The sequence below is a fragment of the Piliocolobus tephrosceles genome, chromosome 6, assembly GCF_002776525.5.
Source record: "Piliocolobus tephrosceles isolate RC106 chromosome 6, ASM277652v3, whole genome shotgun sequence".
NCBI classification, from domain to species: Eukaryota; Metazoa; Chordata; class Mammalia; order Primates; family Cercopithecidae; genus Piliocolobus; species Piliocolobus tephrosceles.
The window spans coordinates 137,285,645-137,307,326 of record NC_045439.1 but is presented as its reverse complement, the minus strand read 5'-3'; the positions used below and the strand labels follow the sequence as shown (position 1 = coordinate 137,307,326).

General features: G+C 40.5%; 1 long non-coding RNA gene across 1 annotated transcript in view; it reads left to right on the top strand.

Moving 5' to 3' along the window:
• LOC111548422 overlaps positions 1-21,682 on the top strand; it is a 173,094-nt gene that overhangs the window by 136,684 nt on the left and 14,728 nt on the right. Inside the window, exon 3 of the long non-coding RNA XR_002733401.2 lies at positions 21,154-21,296. This is a non-coding gene — a long non-coding RNA (uncharacterized LOC111548422). The remainder of the gene's footprint in view (positions 1-21,153; positions 21,297-21,682) is intronic.

Genomic DNA, 21,682 nt, shown 5'->3' with positions numbered 1-21,682 from the left:
TACTTGATCTGCTCCAAACATACTTTTAGACAATTCACTTTGGGAGAATTCAAGATTTCAAAATAATTTGTAAGTTTGCTCTCTCCTCAAGTTCTCATTAACCTGGATACTCTTTCATGAATGTGCTTATGATTCATATTATTTGTGAACTTTAATCCCTTTCTCTATTCCAATAAATACTTATCATTTGAGCAGTATGACATAATCATGCACATTATTTAATTTGGTGCTCATAATAATATGGAATCCTTATGTAAATAAGGTCAGAAAGATAGTGCGGCTTTCCCAAAGTCATGGTGCTGGTAAGAAATAGAGGCAGGATGTACCCTAAGTCTGTCTAACTGCACTGTTCACATTCTTTTCTATCCACCACAAGAAGGGCTAGGGAGATATAACATGATCCCTACTTCCTTTTGCCAGTCATTTTCCAGATGTCCTGTGGAAAGGCTATCATCGTTTCACCAAGAACCAGGATAATTTTCTCACCATCAAAAGAAGTGACAAATGTAATGAGTAATAAACACAAGAGTTAACTCACTTTCTATGTGTTAGGTACACTCATAAGTTTCTTCACAACACCCCTATGGAATATATGCTATTATTGTTTCTATTTTACAGACTAAAACCAAGGAGTTAAGTTATTTCCTCAAGGTCACCTGGGTAAGAGGAAGAGTTGGCTTTTGAATATAAGCAGTCTGACTCTAGAGCCTTAGCCAGTGTGCAACCCAATGGAAAAGCAACACTGTGTATGGTGCAGCCCCATCATTAAGTACAGAACACCAGTCCAGACCATTGCTAGTTCAGACAAGTGCTTCTGTGGCAGATCGTATTTTGAAAGATAGTGGCAAAAATATTTCCCATCTGGCGTGCTCTTAGAATCTGATCTTGGGTCTCCTCCTGTTGAGTGGCAGAGCCTGTCTTCCAACCCTTGGATCTGAGCCGACCTTTGCAACTGTCTGCACTTATAGAGTCCAAAACAAGTGAAACGATATGTCTTCCAAGGTTGAGTTATAAAAATAGCTAATACTACTGCCTTATTCTCTTAGAATGCGTGTTCTTGCAGCCCCACTACCATGCTGTAAGGGAGCTTGAGCAGGCCAGGGAGAGCCCCACGTGGAAGGAAACCAGTGCCCTGGCCGCTGGTTCTGGTTCAGCTCCCAGTCAATATTCAGGGCAAGCTTTTCAGCTGCATGTGGGCACTACCTTGAAAGCAAATCTTCTGTCCTCAAGTTAAGCTATATCACCCAGCTGACAGCCACCCATGGAGTAGAGTTGCACTTTTCCTGCCAAGCCTTACTCAAAATCCAGATGTATGAGCATAATAAATGATTAAGTTCTTATGTTTTGAGGGTGCTTTTCTGAAGCAGTAAGTAACCATAATAGCTCCAAAAGCTACATCCTCTCAGCAAACACATTAACACTTACGTATCAGGCTCTGCACCAGGCACTGCCACAGACCTTATCTGGTCTGTTCACAAATTACTTCTGTGAAGTACTGTGATTCCAAATTTACAGAGGAGAGACTGAAGGCAAGAGAGGCCAGTGAGTGCCTTGCTCATTTGATGCTCATGAAACCAGAAGGCATATGATGGAACTGAGATTTAACGAAAGTTTTTTATTAATTCAAACACTTGTCTTGTCACTGGTATTTTCTTTCTATATAGAATCCTGGTACACTAAAAGATGGTAACTAAAAGTGGTAAACTAAAAGAAGCTCAGGACTGATGAGGTTAATGAAAACAGGCTTCCCTCAAATCTAGGATGATAGAATACTCTACTGTGACAATCAGGCATAAGGTTATAATTTCCTACTGGGAAGTAGTAATAAGGATGATAATGAGACACTTACTGAATAAAAATTAAAATGAAAATAAGCCAGGCGTGGTGGCTCACATCTGTAATCCCAGCACTTTGGGAGGCCAACGTGGGTGGATCACCTGAGGTCAGGAGTTCGAGATCAGCCTGGCCAACATGGTGAAACCGTGTCTCTACTAAAACTATATAAATTAGCTGGGCATGGTGGTGGGTGCCTGTAATCCCAGCTACTCAAGAGGCTGAGGCAGGAGAATCTCTTGAACCCGGAAGGTGGAGGTTGCAATGAGCCAAGATCGTGTCATTGCACTCCAGCCTGGGTGACAAGAGCAAAACTCCATCTTAATAATAATAATAGTAATAATAAATACATAACATGATGTAGAAATAGTACATTTAAAAAAAGAATGAGGTACTGTGGTGCTTCACATCACATTAGTGATGCAGATACTTTTGACTCCAGTTCTAGGTGAGTGCACTGAGATTCACACAGGCCAAATAATTTCCTGAAAGTCAACAGCAAGGAACTCTGACAGCAAGCTCCTAGCTTGTAACAATCTCATCATACTGTCTGAAAGAGGGAGCTAAGGAAAGCATACACACAATTCCAATAAAATATTGCATTCACTGACTGTGAGGGAACAAAGTGGGGAGGATAGCAGGGTGGGCCAAAACTTGCAGCAACAGCTTGCTATTGGGTGGAACGCTAACAACAGGCAATGGGTAATTGGCCACTAGGATTGGCCACAGAAGGCTGTAAGCTGCTCTGGTGAGCACATGGGCCCAGCTGTGATTTAAAGTTCTTATTTTCTGGGCCCTATTCTGCCTGATATCTGATGGCATCGCAACCCCAGAGAGCACTTCTTAGCTTTCTGATACTTGGAAATGCCCATTCTAAAGGCGTCCATGCTTTTGGAAAGTGTGGAAGACATTAAAAGCCTATGTTTAATTACACTTTTACGAATGATTCTTGTTTCTGCTAGCTCTTGTTAAAATGAATGAGACATCTCTATGTCAACCATGGGTGTCTCTGATCTGTTTCAAACAATCTTTAAGAGAGGATCAACCAACCTTATAAGAATTCTCCACCCCATCCCAGAGGAAAGCATAGACAAGTAACTGGAGAACCTTAAATCCAGGCCTCGCTGAAAAGGCATTCACACAACTGGTAATTAGCCCACTGACAAGCACTTAACAAAATTGAAGGCACAGGGTAGGTTGGTTGTAAGGAATATTTCTTCTAACTTGATGGCAAGAGACCACATGTAGAGGAAAACATGTTTTAAAAATAGAGTCATCTGTTTCCACAGTTTATTTCATTTCTGAAATAAAGGGTATCTGCTTGGAATTTTAAATGGAGGGGACAGGGAACAAAACCCTGGTTGCCATAGAAATGAATAATTCTTTCCCAATCAGAGGAATATGAATTCAAGTGAAAAATTGGAATCAGATGAGGTATTCCACAGGAAAAATCATCTATTATCCTGTAAAAATCTACAGCCAGACAGGAAAAATAAGTGCTAAAAGTATGTAGAGTACAGAATTATGAATTTCTCCATACATTCATCACTTGCTTTTTAGATAAGCACTGGGACTCTTTGGCTGATCTAGTTTAAATATTATCTTCCATATTAATTTAAAACCAATATTAAAATTAATTTTCATCCATTTCATTCATGTTGCAGAAATGATTGGGGTCCTGACAGATACTTAAAAGCTTTATAGAAGGATTGTGGTTTTTGAGACCATGAATGTATGCTTTCAGATTCCTTATTTCTTTGAAAAAGCTGATGACAAGATGTTAAGATTATGAGATTTGGAGTCAGACAAGTTTATGTTTCAATCCTGGCTCCATTCCAGGTTGTCTAAAGTAACCTTGGAGTTCTTCTTTCACCATCTAGCAAAATAAGGACAACAATACTTACTTCACAGGGTTAAATAGCATGGCATAGTGAAAAATTCAAAACACTGCTTGGCACATAGTAGGTGACCGCTGACTGGCCACTGTTTTTATGATTGTTACAATCACATGCTTTTTGGTCCAGTTGGCTGGGCTTCTCACTTTTCCAATTCCATTCATCTTATATATTCGGGGATCAGATCTCCTGGATTTGGATGATGTGACATATCAGATAGGATTAGTTCTCACAGTATGGGACAGACACCCCAAATAATAAGAGTTTAAAACAAGATAAAAGTTTATGTTTTCTTAAATGTAAAATGAGTCCCAGGATATGGAGCACAATGTTGTTACTGGCATCAGGGGCCCAGGCTTCCACAGCTGGAAATCCTATTCATAAAAAGGAGAGAGAGAATGGTCAGCAGGCAGCTAGCAGTCCGTGCTATGTGTGGATCCACTATCGTGTCTTCCTCTTCAGCCTAGATTGTGCAATTTCATGCTACGTTGCCTCTTCCAATGGAAAGAAAGAGAGAATCTCTCAGATTGGCCACATCCAATTAAACACTTTTGATCTGCTAAATATATGTTCATTCCACAGAAAGACATGAAATTTATTAATATAAGCATTGTACTAAATGCATTACATGTTACCAGTATTGATATGATATGTATTTGTATGATCGCATAACCAATATTTTTCACTCCTGTTTGCAGTTCCGGGGTTAGTTCTTCCACCAGGTCCTTTGTAGCATTGATATTCTCTGAATCCAAGTAGCTATAAAATGCATCAACAGCCCTTGTTTCTCCTAACTAGCAATCTGTGAACTTGGCCACTCTGCTTAGCAAGTCAACTTGAAAAAGTCACAGCAACTTAAGAAGATGGAGCCTGATTCTCCAAGAAACTGCAGCCATCTGAGGATATAGGCCACTTTGTGCAATGATACCATTCTGCTCTTCCTTTCTCATGAGGAGGGACCCAAGAAGGATATTCCCAATTGGTAAGACTGATGTGTGCAGTAAGAAAAAACCAACCACTAAATCAGGGTTGGAAGTGAGAAGGAAGGAACTAAAATTTTATGTCTGCTTAATAAATGCCTGCTATTTTTACCCTGTGAATTAGGTATTTGTTGTCTCCACCTTGAAGGTAAGGAAATGAGTTTGCACAAGGTTGAGTAATGTTCCCATGTCTATATCACTGGCAAGTAGTCACTCCACTATTTGAACGTAGCTCTGTTTTCCTCCAAGTCCTGTGCAATTTCTTTCATGTTGAAAAAAAAAAGCTGGCTAACTAAGCACTTTGTGAAAAATCCATACAATGTGGTCATGGAGTAAATCCAAAAAGCAAGCACTAGGAAAACCAGCATATAATATTTTACTTATAATATAGACCTATACTTGTGTGAAAAATACAGCCAAATAACTGGAGATAAATAAGCCATTTTCTTAACAAGGGTTGCCTCTCCTCTTGGCATTGGGCTTATCCAGTGGTTTTTCTGGAACTCACTAGCAAGAGACTATTGTTAAATATTTAGAAATGTTGAGAGCTAGTTGTTAAGCTCTTGAGAGCTTCAAATTGAATACAACTGAAGTATTTACACCATAGAAATTGACAAAGGCTATAACCCAGGCTCCTTCCCCACCACCCCAAAAGCCAGCTTACTAGCATAATACTCACTGTTCATGCTTTCCATGCTTTGGGTACTGTGTTTTGTATTTACATTTTATACTATAGCATAAATTAGCTCATGACCAGGAAAATAATAAATTAACAAAGAACAAAATGAAACTAAACTAAATTAAACTTAAATGAAAGTAAACTAAATTAGCTTCCTGAAAACCTGTAGATGATCTGAACTGGCTCTCCCCCATTCTGGCTGCTGTAGTCTAAATCTTTATGTCCTCCCAAAATTCATATGTTGAAATCCTAACTCCCAATGTGATGGTATTAGAAGGCTGGGCTTTTGAGAGGTAATTAGGTTATGAGGGTGGCGCCCCATGAATGGGATTAGTGTCCATATCGTGTCTCTGGGCCACAGAAGCCACAGAGAGCTGCCTTGCTCCTTCCACCATGGTAGGTCACAGCAAGAAGTTATCATCTGTTAACCAGGAACTAGATCTTCACCAGATGCTGAATGTGCTGGCATCTTGCTCTTGGACTTCCCAGCCACCAGAACTGTGAGAAATAGTTGTTTTTGTCTATAAGCCAACCGGTCTATGGTATTTTGTCATAGCAGCCCAAATGGACTAAGCCACTTGCTATCTTCTTTGAACTCAGAGTAGGCTGTTGGTTCAAAAAAAGAGATGAAGCTTCATATGTGTTCTCAGGGTGCAGCACCCTGCTGGTCACTGCCTTAGGGAATGTGTGTCATCAGCCTAAATAAAGGAGAACAGCTGTGTGTGCCAGGCTGTGGGTCACATGGCACATTTTCCTAGAGTTCTTTTGGAAATTGAGGCATCCTTTGGTCACAGGTGGTCTTATAGTAACTTGGGTGGCTTACAATTTCTTTATTGCTTAGCTTCATTCTATAAATCTAACTCCAAGGAGGACAAATGCTGGATTTAATAGGATATGTAAGATATAATTAACCTCCTCAGCCTGCTCATAGAAGATGCACGGTAAAGTTGAATACCTCTACTTGAGCACTGCAGAGGCAGACAAAGACCACCTCCCTGCAACCTGTACATATGTGGTTATACTTGGCAGGTGCACACCGCACATGCCATTAGGCACATGAAATGAGAGTCACACTCAACAAAGTGCTCCATTCACCTGCCACAGTCTTGACATCAATATTCTTATGAGCACATAGCTTTGATGGGGGTGAGCCGAGACTGTAATAAGACACCTATTGCAATTGTGGAGTAATATGATAAGCAGACCAGATAAAACAGGCAGCTTTCAATCCAAAGTCCAGAAGGGCACACAGAGACTTTTTTTTAGTCTCTTGCTTTCCTGGTCTGCTGAGTCATGGTCCTAACTTCTCTTGTTGGAAAAGGGAGCTTGTATCAAATTATCCTTCACCCAAGGAGGCAAAACAGCTCCATTTGTCCTGGCAACCTTCCTCCTGTTTGAGTCATTGAAATTAAACATTGAAAAGACCTATTATTTCCTCTGTCCATCCTTGGGGGAGTGATGTAAAACAGATTCTTATATTCATTGCCTCTGTTTCTTCCTCCATCTGATTCTAATTAAAATAGCTGAGAAAATATCTGTGGCCTAATTCGGAACCAGCAGAACCTAAGAATGATGGCTGTGCCAAATCAAATCAAGCAATATTTATTGAATAACTCCACTCTTTGTTGAAATTCTTCTTAGCAGTTCTACTTCCTCAGCTAACTCACTGTATCCAAAATAGCATAGCTTACTGATTTGGGTAAATAAACATATATATAAGTAATAACAGATACTATTTGTTGATCATATGTTTTGTGCCTGCTATTAGGCTATGTGTATTATATTCATTATCATTTAATTTCCTCTGCCTGAAGCACAGCTATTATTCTCCCATACTATAAATGAACAGACAGAGATTCTGAGGAGTTGAGTAGCATGGTAACTGACACCAAGTCACTTCACTGGTCATATAAATGACCAGTGAAGGCCCCCTTCTAACACCTTGCCATGATGTCTCTCCACAATACCTTCTTTATTAAGATGATTGGAACCACTCCTCAATATTATTTTCAAAAATAAATTTGAAAATCTCGTAAGCAGTTTTGGTGAAAGAAATGGAAAGACAAAAATCCATAGAGAAAGAGCAATTTGTGAAATATTCAATCCACTTCACACTAAACATCACAAAAGAGAAATGCATACTCTTTTGTGCATTTCAATCAACTTTGAGTTAGTACATTGGCCTTAGAGATTTAATGCATAGTAGCCCCTTGCACACTGAAAAGGCTGGGAGGAATTAGGTGTCAGCCTTCAAGACTGCGGTGCTTAACTGAATCATACAATGCCAGAGCTCATAAGTCTAGCCGTTTTCACTGGAAATGAACATAACAATGTGTCCCTTCATAGGTAATTGCCTCTATTATAGCATGATGTTTAAAGCAGAGCTCCACAGAGAGAAAGGGGAAATTAAACACTTTGTTTACACCCCTGGCAAACAAAAAGGCATTCCAAACATTAGCTTTGTTCTTCCCATTAAAGACGTATTTTACAGCAAATTCTTCATGTAAGTTGTTTTCTCCAATGCGCAGGTCAATAAATGCTCTCATTATGGAATTCATCAGAGGATGATTTGTTGAGACGTTAACCCAATTCAGCAGAGTCTCCTGAACAATCTCCTAATGTCTACAGACTCTTTTTTTTTAATTTCATCATCAAAAGAGTGTAGCAAATGCTACACATTTATTATGTTCTTTCTTTCTGTGTGCTGAAATTTAATCACATAGTAAGTCTGAAGGCTCCATTTCCCTGATTCCTTTCAACTTGGAGTTAGTACATTGACCTTACAGATTTAAATCAACATCTCTCGATTGGAATTACCCCCCAAATTCCATTTGAGCTTTTTTGATTGCACAGCCTGTCTGCTGAAATCAATGACAAACATGACCTCGAGATGAGCTGCAAAGAACTCTCTAGGAAAGATTGGTCAAGATACTTTTTAGAGCAAAACATCTTCAAATTTAAATTCTATGAATTAAGCACCTACTAGAGAAATATATCTGCTGGGTACTTCCTTATGCTCCAAATATTTTCAAGACCTCTCACAGATATCATTTTCATTTATATGTATGGTATATTATTACACCTTATTGTTCAGAAAAGAAAACTGATTGAAAGGTTATGTGAGAGGCAGAGCTAGAATCTAAAATAAGGATTATCTTGCCTCAGAACTTATCGTCTTTCCACCAGGGAAGCAAGGTCAGAAAACTAGGATCCTGTGGCCTGTTGTTTTTGTAAATATAGTTTTATTGGAACACAGTAATGCCCATTTGTTTGTGTGTCATCTATGGCCACTTTTGCAATACAGTGAGAGTTGAGTAGCTGCAACAAAGATTATCTGCCCCACAAAGACTAAACTATTTACTATCTGGCCTTTTACAGAAAATGGTGACCTCTACTGTAAAGAATTGTAACCTATTCTAGAATACACAGTGATGAATGAACACGATTTCTACTTTCCAGCAATTCAAATTCTAGTTGAAGAGATCAACAAACACCTAAGAAGCTCTGTAACAAAGATGTTCTACCTCGACAATTTGGACTTCTAAGGAAAAGGATATCTTCTTATTCTTTTCATCAAATGGCTCAAGCCCATATTACTTTGCCAAGGCTGTTAATTTTTTTGACCTCTAGGATTCCCACACCTTCTGTGAAAATTCCAAGCTCCCAGGGCCCCTACAGTCTAGCACATCAATCTGAGACACAATTGCTTAGTTGAAACAAAACTGGAGCCACTGCTCTGTGCCTCTTGGGCTCCACTGTCCATTGCCACTGTGACCATTGCAATCTTATGATGTCACCAGAGAAATGTAGTTGCTTGGTCCAGGATTTGAAAAGGGCATGTTCCTCCATGAAACCTGGGGGCTTCTTATCTAGCAAGACTCCTCATTGACAAAGAACAATTCTGAATTGAGGGCGTTCCCTTGTGTTGGTGGTAATTTCCCCAGAACAAGACCCCTTGTTACCCTGATTCTTTCTTTCTTTTTTCTTTTCTTTTCTTGTTGTTTTCTTGTTTTTGTTTTTGTTTTAGATAGAGTCTACCTCTGTCACCTAGGCTGGAGTGTGATGGCACGATCTCGGCTCACTGTAACCTCTGCCTCCCGGGTTCAAGCAATTCTCCTGCCTTAGCCTCCTGAGTAGTTGGGATTACAGACACCTGCCACCATACCCAACTAATATTTTTATGTGTATTTTTAGTAGAGATGGGATTTCACTATGTTGGCCAGGCTGGTCTCAAACTCCTGACCTCATGATCCACCTGCCTCAGCCTCCCAAAGTGCTGGGATTACAAGAGTGAGCCACCGTGCCTGGCCTCCTTGTTACCCTGATTCTTAATATGTGCCAAGGACATGCAGTGCTGGATGTCTGACTCTAATGCCACATGTTAAATTTCAGGCCAGTGACATGAGCTAGTTGGCTCCTAAATCTTGGGTGTCATCAGTGCAGACTTCTAGCCCTGAGGTTCTGCTCCACTCGACCCTGCTCTCAGTGAGGTTTTACATGCATCTTGGCATCTTTCAAGATCCCTCCTTGTGACTGTTTGCTTTAAATGTCTTGGCTTCCATTTTCTGAACTTAGTGACAGAAAGCTAGCCCTTTCCTTCAGTAATCTAAGGGCAATTAGCCATTTATCTGAATCCTTTGATTTGGCCAAACTCAAGGTCTTCTCAGCCAATTTATTATAGTACCCCCTGTTATACCATTTGATGGGAGCAGTTTTCAACTGGTCAGATACTTTATGTTTACCAGGAATGCCCAAATTGAGCATGTTATTTGATGCCTTTTTTGAAGCTCTTGTCTTCAGATGCAGACATCACATTTGTCATCACTGTTAAAGAGAGCTGAGATGTAGCAAACTGAAAAATGGTTTGAATTTTTCTTTTTCTTTTTGCTTTACATTGGGAAAGATTTCCCAAACCTCCAAATACCTCTTGCATCTCAAAGCAGGTATCAATGGATAATTGCAGTCCTGCTCAAATGTGGAGCATGTAACTATTTTGAATCATGAAGAGTAAATTCTACATGTTGGTTTTAATATAAAAATATCCTTATATGGCTACAGTGCTCTTGGTAAAATATCATTTGGTTAAATATTTCACTTGAAGATCCCTTTGATGGAGATAAGGTATAGTTTAGAACATTTCTATCCCAGCTAACTGGAATACTAGATAGAGTAGTAGACCCTCAAAGTCTTTTCATGATCAGAGTGAGTGCCAATAGGAAACTGATATATTGAGGAACATTTGTCTCAATTTACCTTGGATTTCTGTTTGGCTCCTAGTCCAGAATCTCTGGGTAGGATAAGATTCTACAAAACGACTGAAGTGATCCATCACTGCAAATGTGTATCCAAGGTTCCAGCTGTCAGGTTGAAAAGACAAGGTTTTCCCCACACTTAACTGGAGATGTGTTGTTTTGCGTTATTTCCAGGTCAGTTTTCTGTGGAAGAAAGTTATTCTCAGTGCTTTGAGACTCAGTCTTACAGTTGGAAGCCATGTCCTCAAATCTTATGATAACTCCCCACCACAGCCCCAAATTTTACATTGATTGTTGATTCTTTCCCTGCTCAGATGGCCAACATAATCAGGAAATTTTATTTGAGCCTTGAGATGATTTTCCCATGCCACCTCCCCAGCTTGAGTTCGGGGCAGTGGGAGAGAGAGAGTGGGAAGACTACAGCTCTGATTGAGTGAGTTTAAATCCCAAACTGATTAAATATCCCAAGGAGACAATTTAAGCCAAAGGGTCTGAGTCACCTTCAGCAGGGATTCCAGAATTACTACATAGAATGGCTAGAGACAGAAATCATATTGGAAGGGAGGAGCAGGACCCTTGGACCCTGACTTGCCTAGCACTTACAGTGATCCTGTTTAAGTGCTAAAATTAAGAAATGCTTAACATCAGTGGAAATGGTAGCTCCAAAGCTAAGATGGTATAGTAAACATTACTAGTGCTTATGAAAGTGTCTGTTTCCTCTCCTTTGGGACACATACTCCTATAAAGTTTTGTGTGTGGCCATTTAATTTCCTTTGGACTGTGAAATACAAATGGAAATGATGTATATCATTTGTGTGTGGAAGCACTTATGGGCTGTAGCACGACTCTCCCTGCTCTCTGTCTCGACCATGGAGACCATGAAGACTTATATTAAGATGGTTACGGCATGAGATGATAAAGATTTTATCACTCTGGGGTTGTAAATGACTACGATAGACCCACACTAGACATGCCTCATGAGTGGGAAATAAACCTTTGTTTACAAACCTTTAAGCTACTGGGACTTGGGGGTTGTTTGTTACTGTAGTTAGCATATCCTGATTGATGAAGGTGTTCAGTTACAGAACATTAAAGTTATATTCTTGCACATCTAATTTTATGTTTGTAAATGTCAAACCTGCTACACAACCATTTAACGTACATGAATTCAGCAGTAGCTACTCAGCAGGGAAAATACCAATTTTTGAAAGTGTGGCTGATGAGTCTCATTATCTGTCAATGAACACGTGTCTCACACTGTGATGTAAGCTGGCTGCTCCTTCCTTGGGTCCCAGGTCTCTCAGGCTTCACACAGTGTAAGAATATTGCACACTGAGGGACTCTAACCTTTAAAACTAATTTTTATTTTATTTTATACAAGATAACCCAAACACAAACCAATTACGTCGTCTAGAGTTTTACCAATGAAATACCAAACTCTTCCCATGTTGAAGCAAAATACAGGCTGTGCCACTGGCTCCTCATGCTACAGCAAAGCAATGTAGTTTGTGGATGGGATATCAAGCCTCACTATCAGGCAGACTTCTGCTAGTGAAAATGAGGGGCTTCCTAAACTTGCTATAGTTCAACCTGTAGGCCCCAAGACCTATAGTTTTAATGCAGACAAAGAGCTGATGGGGTCAGCAAATGCTGCATCAGAAGCCCCACTAAACAGCTCCTGAAAACCTGAGTACCTGCCTACACATGATGCCTGAAGACCTCCAAAGGGTTCAGGGGTTATGACAACACTTGGCTCTCCTCTGGTCCGCAAGCTCTCCCTTTCTTCTCAGTGTTCCCAGTGCAAATTGAGGGTTTAAGGCCATGACCATTTAAAGGATTTTAGAGCAATGGAATACTTTTCTACAAAATTTCTGAAATACTCACTGAATCCTATAAGATGTAAACATCCACTTTAATAGGGTCAATTAGTAATAGTGATGGTCTTGAAAGCCATTGCTCATCCATTTCTGTGGGGCCCTGTAATCGATTTTGTTAAGATACCTTATGCCTTACCTATTTAACTAAGGCCAGCAGGACTGGTTATGGCAAGGGGGATATTTCAGAGTGCTTTCTCCAAGGTAGTTCAATACAAGGGTAGTTTCAATACCCTTTCAAAGACAATTGTATCATCCAGATGTAAGATAATGAAATATAGATATAAGATACCAACACATCAAGATAGTTTATGTACCCAATGACATTTTTTATTAACACCAGAAAGAAAGAAGGGGCTCTCAAGTATCTTAGGGTACCCTTTCAAATTGTTAGAACTCTACAGGAAAGAAAGATGCTATCTTCCTTTGTCATTTTTCGTGTTTTGCTTTGTTTTGTTTTTTTGTTCGCCATAGCCATTTGATAATACACACTTCTCAAATCTATCACTGGAAAGTTTACTCCCTAGTAGGAAGTCCAGGACATTTTATTTTAAACTGTTGAATATAATTTGATAATCCAAGCAGGATGGAATTTTACCCACTTTTCAGCCTAGCTCAGTGGGAAAGCTTTTGGGCAATGGAACACCAAAATGATGCAGCGATTCAGTAGAGTCTAAGGAAGTCTCATAGATGATGACTCTCAGACACTGAAATGTTCTTATCTCTTGTGGTTCTATTTGATGCTGTTTGCCCTGGATTGCACACTTATGTTTTCCCTCTATCTTCTTATGTGAAGTTTGGAGAGGCAGCGTTTGGTTCCTCTCCCTTCTATTTTCATAGTCTCTGCACACAGGTGGTGAATGGGAGGATCATCCAGAAACTTTGGCCCTGGGTAAGCATTTTTAAATCCTGAAATGGGTTCCTAGCAATACAGACATCTTTTGCATATTTTCTGGATCGAGCCGTGCAACTGCTTACCCTGCTTTTCCTTGAGATATTTCATCCCGATGATCAGATCATGAATAAAGAATCCCAATTTATTAACTTTTTGGAATGGAATGGCTCTAAGTTTTTCTTCTAAAATGTACCTGAAAGTAAGGGATGAGCTCACAAAAGGGTAAGAAGGACTGGATCTTTAATAAATTGGGCATCTCTGGGTGTGCAAACAGAGCTGAGTGTTTTGCATACTTCTGATGGGGTGGTCAGTAACAATCCTGTACCTAGGTTGGTGTCTGTAATAGATCCATGAGCTATATATAAAGTTCTAGAAAGGTGTGGGAACTGGATTTTGAAAACTGGAGCAGTTTTCTTGGGCAGGAAGTTTGGGGTGCTTCCCTCTAACTCAGATCAGACAATTCATGTTAACAATCATTCCCTCTTTCCCAACTCAAGTAAATGGGCTATATTTGGCTCAGGACAGCCTTTTCTTCTTCTCTGCTTGTTTATGTATTTCTAGTGCATGAGATGAAACTATAAAATCCCACTATTTTTTTAAACAAATACATTAGAACAGTCAAATGGGTGGTGGTATCTTTGAAGTAGTTCTTATCAGATACTAGATATTTGTTCTAGTGATGTTTCCAGGGCTCAGGGTGGTAGTGAGGATGTGGATCTCCTCTTGGGAAGAACCTCTAGAGTTCATGTGTCATTTTGAGATATTCTCAATACTGCAAATTGTCAGCTGCAAAGGATTCATACAGCAAATAGCCTAAAGTTACATAAACTCTATTATTATAGAAGGATGAAGTTAAACGCCCTCTGAGGTTCAGGTCAGGGGGTGGCCAGAATGGATGTTTCTGGATGTATTTTAGAGTCCCCAGACACTAAGTGTCCTGGTTAAGGAAGGAGGGCTACAGATGTGTGAGAACAAGAAATCAGAAGAAGCTTAAACTGGGGAAACAAATAGAAGGACTCTGTTAGTCTGAGTCCTCTGAGAAGCAGATGCCAAGATGAGATGAAATGTACAAGGCTTCTTATGAAGAGATATGCCCACCTGAGAAAAAATAGAGAGAGTGCTGGAGGGTCTTCAGTCCTCAATGCAAATCTTATCCTAAGTAAAAGAGAGAGGGGAGGAGGCTGGACGGAAGCTTCTGGATGGCCATGCAGTCTAAGGGAGGTTTGATGCAGTCCCTGAGCATTCTTCAACCAAATGTGGTCATCAGAGAAATCCCATAGCTCTCAGAAATGGTATCCCTGCCTTGTTCCATGGTTAGCTTGGAGAAGCCTGTGGCTGAAGCTTGACCCCCACATAGAACACAGCAATTGGGGCTCTTGGTCCATGACATTCCTGGTTAATTACCCTTATTGGAAGTCTGCAAAGTGCATTTCCATCAATGACAAAATAACCAAGGTGAACCCCAAGAAGGAAAGACTTTAGCCAAGAAATGTTGATATCTAAAGGGCCTACTGACTCAGGACTAGTTTAGGAAGCCAAAATGGTCACTGGCTCACTGATGGAATGGGAATGGGAGATCTCGGGCGTGGGGGTAGCATTGACACTGGGTGATTAAGACAGAGGACACTGTGAGAGATGGCTCCTCTGCGGCTGCCCACCATCTGAGCCCAACTGCAGGCGCACAAGGCAGCTCTGGAAGCTTCTGATAGATACTCAAGCTGTATGGAGTTGGATTTGATTGTGAAAAATGAGATGTGATGCTCCAATGAGTCTGTTTTCTGGTGTTACTAGAACTGGCTTGAAGGAAAATATTCCAGTTGTTGAAATAGTTTGATCAATGGCAGCACTGTTGGAATAACTATTTATTTTCCCAAAGGTACCACTTTGAAGGAAACAGTACTCATTTGGACACATAAGTTCTTGTAGCTCTGTTCCAAAATATTACTTCTTATTATTTAATTAGCACCTTATTACTTTTTAGGGGTTGTTCACTACTGGTTTTACCTCTCCACCTATTTCACAAGCCCTACATACTTTTGTCATTAACATCTTTTACTACTTTCCAGGAGGTGGCTCAGGAAGCAGAAAAAAGCAATAGCCCTCTCCCCCACCCCAGCACCAATGACAAGAGGCCTGATATTAATTATGAGGAGATCAGAGAAGGCAAATACACTCATTCCTTCTCAGGGCAGAAGGGTGCCAAGAGACAGATTTTCTTGGTGGCTTTGCCTTGTTTCACTCACTCTGCTTAATCAGATAAAACATTCTGTTCAGCCCACTATCCTACAGACTTTGCACCAAGTCAGAGCATGCCATCCATAAGGAGAGTGTGAGTATAAGCAAGTAGGGGAAAGAAGGATTCCTATTTCTCTTTCTGGTATATAAACTCTAGCATTTAGGATCTTACGGTGTTTAGTGTACAGTACCACGGAGGCAGGCCTATGTGGAATATGAAGTCAATGCTGGAGGGAGTAGTTGTCTGCCATTCTCCCCACCATGACCTCCCTTTGTCACATGGATGGCACACAGTTATGCTGAGATGGGGCCAAACTGGAAAGATGAGATTGGGAATTCTAGCATATAAAATTACTACAAATGCACTTCTCTGTGTCTGATATTTGTTGTTGCTCATGATTTGGAGTGAGGAGTTTGGAATCTTCGCATACCCCGATGGAGTAAGGGGTGTCTGGTGGCCAAAGAAATCTCCAAGATTCTGCAAGGAGGTTATAAGGTGGCTGTATATCAGAGCCCTAGGGTCCATGACTCCTGGGATTTGTGTGTGGGGGTGACTTCCAACCAAAGGCAAAATTCAGGATTCTGTGTCCAGGAAAGGAAAAGAGGACACTCAGTGTAATATCATATAGTCATTAGAAACATCTCCAAAATGGAAAATTATAGTCCAATAATGCTTTGTTGTTTTCCCCTGAGGGAGGACTAGTCTGGGTGATCCACATCCAGAAAACTTGTAAGAGTCAGGTAAGAGGTGGGGAGTTGGGAGGAAGAAAGAAGCGAAGCCCGGGAAACTCATCTTCTTCCCCACAGCTCAAGACTCCTGGTCACATCACAGGCAAGTAGAATTGGAGCCCTGGGAGGGGTATTTCAGAGACTACTCAGGCTCAAGAAGGTCGAAAGTCTAGACCTTGTCAGAGCCAGCACCTTAACCCTAACTTTGGAAGTCAGGGCTCTTACTCTTTAGGGTGCATGAGCACTGGTGAAAATTTTTTTCGCTCTTCTAGAAAGGATGATTGTTTGTCAATATTTAACATGATTGGACCTGGGTCCTCTTCTGAACTGCCAGACACCTCTGAGGAACCACCAAGATTCTAGGAACATGCCTGTGAGCACTATTGCCTAATGCTCTTATCACTACCTGCTATGATTTGAATGTTTGTGTATCCTCCACAATTCATGTTGAAACTTACAGCCCAATGTGATGGTATTAAGATGTGGAACCTTTAGGAAGTAAATAAGTCATGAGGGTGAAACTCCCATAAATGGATTAGCAACCATATGAAATGGTTGGAGATAATTAATTAGATCCTTTTTTGCCTTTGTGTCCCTTCTGCCATGTGAGGACACAATATCCGTCCCCTCTGGGAGACACAACAACAAGGTTCCATATTGGAAGCAGAGAGCAGCCCTCACTGGACATGGAACCTTCCAGTGCCTTGATCTTCGACTTACAGCCTTGAGAACTGTGAGAAATAAATTTCTATTCTTCATCAATTACCCAGTCTCAGGTATTTTGTTAAAGTAACACAAATGGACTAACACACTGCCTAACACTTTGGTAAGAATTGTGCTGAGTCCGATGCTGAGGTTGAATGGGGGTGGAGAGAAATGAGGAAAACCTTCAAAACAAATTCCTCATCCATTGTCATTTAGTCCCCAGCAGGGTCTTATTATTAAACAGCTTTCTGTGCTTGGTTCACAGATGTCTTCAGACTTAACAGTCTAAAGAAGCAGCCCGCCCTCCTGTCCTCCCTACCACCCCATCTCAGGCTGTCTGTCTCATTTCCATTACAGGGCTTATCATTACCAGAAACTCCAATGTTTTTGGCTTATTTATTATCTATCTTCATTCTCTAGAATATAAAAACCCAAAGAAAACAAGGATCCTATCTGTCTTGTTCACTGGGATAGTTTGCATGAAATGTTACGTAGTCATTGTTTACTCATTGATCATTGAACTTAAAGGATACAATATTCATGTATTAGAATTGTTAGATGAAAGCTTCAGCTCTGAATTCTGAAATTCAACAATCCAGGGATTGATGTGCAATTGCTATCTACATTTTTATTTCTCTCACACATATTCCTTATTTTTCAAAAGCTACTCTTTGAGAAAGCCTGGTATCGCATCCCCATGTGATACTGGCTGTTTGTCCCACACACATATTTGGTGGTGTGTTATTAAAATGTTTTGTCTTTTGTGCTCTGACTTTTCCACTAGTGGGTTCCCCTTAAGAGAGGGATTAAGTTTTATTCTCTATACATCCCCTCTACCCAAGAGTAGACATACTTTACCACACAATGGACATACTTCAAGGCCCAAGTCTAACAAGGCTCTGAGCAACTGCTTGGTGTGAATTCTGTCATTTAGTCTTCTGTGTAATATAATTCCTCTGAGTTTCAAGAAAATATTTTTTAAAATATTCTCCTAAACACAGTATTATATATATTTCTATTTTGCTGCTCTGCTTCCTCAACTATCCGTCTCACAGGTGTTTTGAACTTCCACCAATGGAAGTTTGCCATTCTAGCCATCCTGGACTGTGAAACAGCACATAAGAAAGTGCTGGACTCAAATTCTCACACTCACAAGTATGGAGCTCCATTCGGCTCCACTGGGCTCCTGGCCTCCAGCACCAAAAAACAGCATATGCTAATTTCCAGGAGTGTGTTTTTCTTCCCTGTCTCTTTTGCACTATGCCATCACACCAAGACTCTCAACTGTGCAAGTACCATGAATTATGGCCTCAGGGTTCAGTCACTGCCAAGAAGAATAGGCACAACCACGCACACACACAGAAATCACTTCAGGGAGTCAGATATGTGTGGTTGACACCAGTGTTTGTCAGTTGCCGGCAGCTTCACAGGAACTGTCTGAACCCAAAATAGAAGCAACTGTAGTAATGGTGGTGGTAGCAATAGCAATATCAACAATCAGAACAAAATGACAAAGTTAATGTAGCTATGCTCATTTGTAGACTCTGATGCTGTGTGTATCCTTTTTCTGTGTACTCCCAAGCTCAAGGTCTTTGATTTCCTGAGAGTATTCTATTTTGTTAGACTCTTAGGGCAACAAATGGGTGTCACATTGTGTTTTGGGTCCTGGTGGGGGAGAATGTGACTTCAGAACCGCTAACAGCAAGTGTGCCAACAATTAGCCAATACTGAGGCCTAGATCTTTGCACACAGAAAACAGTCAGCACAAATTGTTGACAGATGATGTATGAAGTCTAAAGATATTGCAGATGTTAATGGGTAGAATGTTCGAATATGATATGTTGATATGATGTGATTCCTCTTTAAATGTACTGGCAGAAGAATAAACTAGTAAATGAATAGAGGAAGTGATCTGCCTACTGGGAGTTATTGAAGATGTGGTAATAGGAATTGACTTTTGCTGCTCAATTCTGCTCTCCACCAAAATTGCAATGTCTGATTCTGAAACCTATGACAGACTAAAGTAAAGGCAGAGGGGGATCCACACAACATTCCATTTAAATAGACATTAATGAGGCAGTGACCATATTAGGAACTAAAATACATGACTGAGTTCAGGCACAGAGAAGAATACACTATGGCACTTTCCCTCTAGAAGTTCATAATTTAGATCACAAGTTGAAAACTTGTGCTGTTACAGGGCCAGGCAGGTATTATAAATGGGTAAAGCCACCTGATGTACAATAGGGACTGTTGGATACTGTGGCAAAGCAGAGAGCCCTTGTCTAAGAGAAGCCATCTGGATTGAGCTCTGGCTGGGAGTTGCATGTGGTCATGTGGGCCCAGTGTTGACAGAGCTTCCAATTTTGCAAGAGAAGCTGCAGTCTCATGTGTGTGCCCACTGAGCATTAGGTGCACAGGAGGATCATAGACATAAGCTTTCAATTCCTCGTGTAAGCCTGTAGTACCATTGAAGTATTCATCTATATTCAATGAGTGCTCTTTCAAAATGAGTCTTCTTGGACACCCTCAGGGAGAAGCAACTGATACGCTTTGAGGCAGGCATTCAAATTCAGGGCAGAAAGTTGTTCTTTATACTGAACCACTCTTGATGTTCTTAGGAGGTCACAGTGCTGGGCCAGGTTCTATTCACTGTAGCAGTTGAAGAACTCATCCTGTCTTCTTCGATGACATGAAGGCACTCATATGCCCCACCAAATATCTTCTCCAATCCAAATGAAATAAGCTCCTTTAATTATTACATTTGTGACATGGGTTCAGGTTCTCTAATCAAGCTGATCATATTTCTCTGGATATATTTCAGAATTTTATTGTCCATCTCTAAATATGATGCCAGAAGTAAACCCAGCTTGAACCTGGAACAGAAGGAAAATTTAATCCATCTGCCCTTTTGACAGATAGTTGCATCCCACTCTTGAGCCCTAAAGAGCTTGTGATCCATTGAGACCCTGTTTCTCCCAGTCCCTTCTTGCATAGGGCTTAATAAAAGACTGAAATTAGCCGTTTGAATGTGTTTCTCTTTGATGTGTTAATAAACCACTGTCGCAATACTGCTGGTATTAATGTGCTTGCAAATTTTGGGTTTGGCCAAATGAATCATAAAACAATATTATCTCAGGTGAAAAGGAGAAGAGAGGCAGTGAGCAGAGCTGTCAGCCTTGCTGAAAGCAGTGCCTGGCCCAGGGGAGGATATGTAGGTGGAAAAACCAAAGTGTGATTAGGGAAATGTGGGGGTGCCTCTGTGTTCTCTCTTGATTCAAGTGTTCTGTATGTTTATTTAGTTTGCCTTCTGGCTATGTGAATCTTTGATGAGAATGTGAGCTAAGAATCTTGAAAAAAAATGCATTTTCTAATAATATCATTCACATAATAATTGTGACAATCATTTATTTAACTCTCCTTATGAGCTGGACATTGTATGAAGTGTTCTGTTTATATAATCTCATTATACGTAAAATTCTATGTGTTTGGTACAATTATTCCCATTGTAAATGATAGAATACTGAGACTAACAATAAAGAGTCTCAAGATTAAGCGACTTCTGCAAAGTCAGACCACTAGTAAAATGTACATATAGAAATGTAAATCCAGTATTGCTTGATTCAAGAACCTTTGGGATCTTAAATATTACACTATACAACCTAGATATGACCTGCAATGAGTTGATATAAATTAAGATACCAGTTACATTTAAGTACAGGACAATGTCTAGATAGAGAGCCAGACATAGTCTTTGTTTTTCGGGACAAAGGGGCCTGTTTGGTCCGGTAGCAAGAATAGACACAGCAGTGTCAGATAAACCTGGGTTCACCGCTTACTGGATCTGGACTCTTGGCTAAGGGATGTGCTAGATGATTTGCCTTTGTCTCTCTAGATCTACTCTCTGCCCTTCTATTTCTTGCTCTATGCCCAGGATGCGGAGTGGTAACTGACTGTGTCAGAAGGTTCCCTTCCCCTCGGGCTTCCAGTTGGATGGGCCAATGGGTGGATGTACATCAGAGGTGGAAAGGAGAGTGATATCAATATATTTTTTCCCTGTTTCTCTTTCTGCATAGTCACTGAGCAGGACTCCCAAAGGCCACCACTGCTGTCCAGCACCCCTCTCAATGCAGCTACTCCCAGCGGGTTGTGGAACCACTCTCTCCTGTGTCTTCAAGTATAGAGGTGGAAACAGCTGTCTGCTGTTGCTTGCACCAAGGTACTGTATCATGCTTTGTTGAGTTCTCCAGCTTTGTCCCCTCCTTTGTAGTGAATCTTTTCATTACATTTTTCTTAATTTCCAAGTTTGAGTGTCCATTCTGTTTCTTGCCTTGAATTTGATTGATAGATATCACATAGGCTCAGTTTTCTCATGCATAACATCAAAATAATAATGCCCTCATTGAATATAGTATGAGGATACATGAGATAGTGAATGAATCTGGCATGCTGCAACATTTAATGAATGGTAAATAGGATGATGATCATGGTGACTTCCCCTGGTTAAAACTCCTCTAGGATGGAAAGTCAACTCATTCTGGAATGTGGATCATAAAATGATGGCCCACAAACCACGTATGTGCTTTGTAGGCTAACATACTCTTC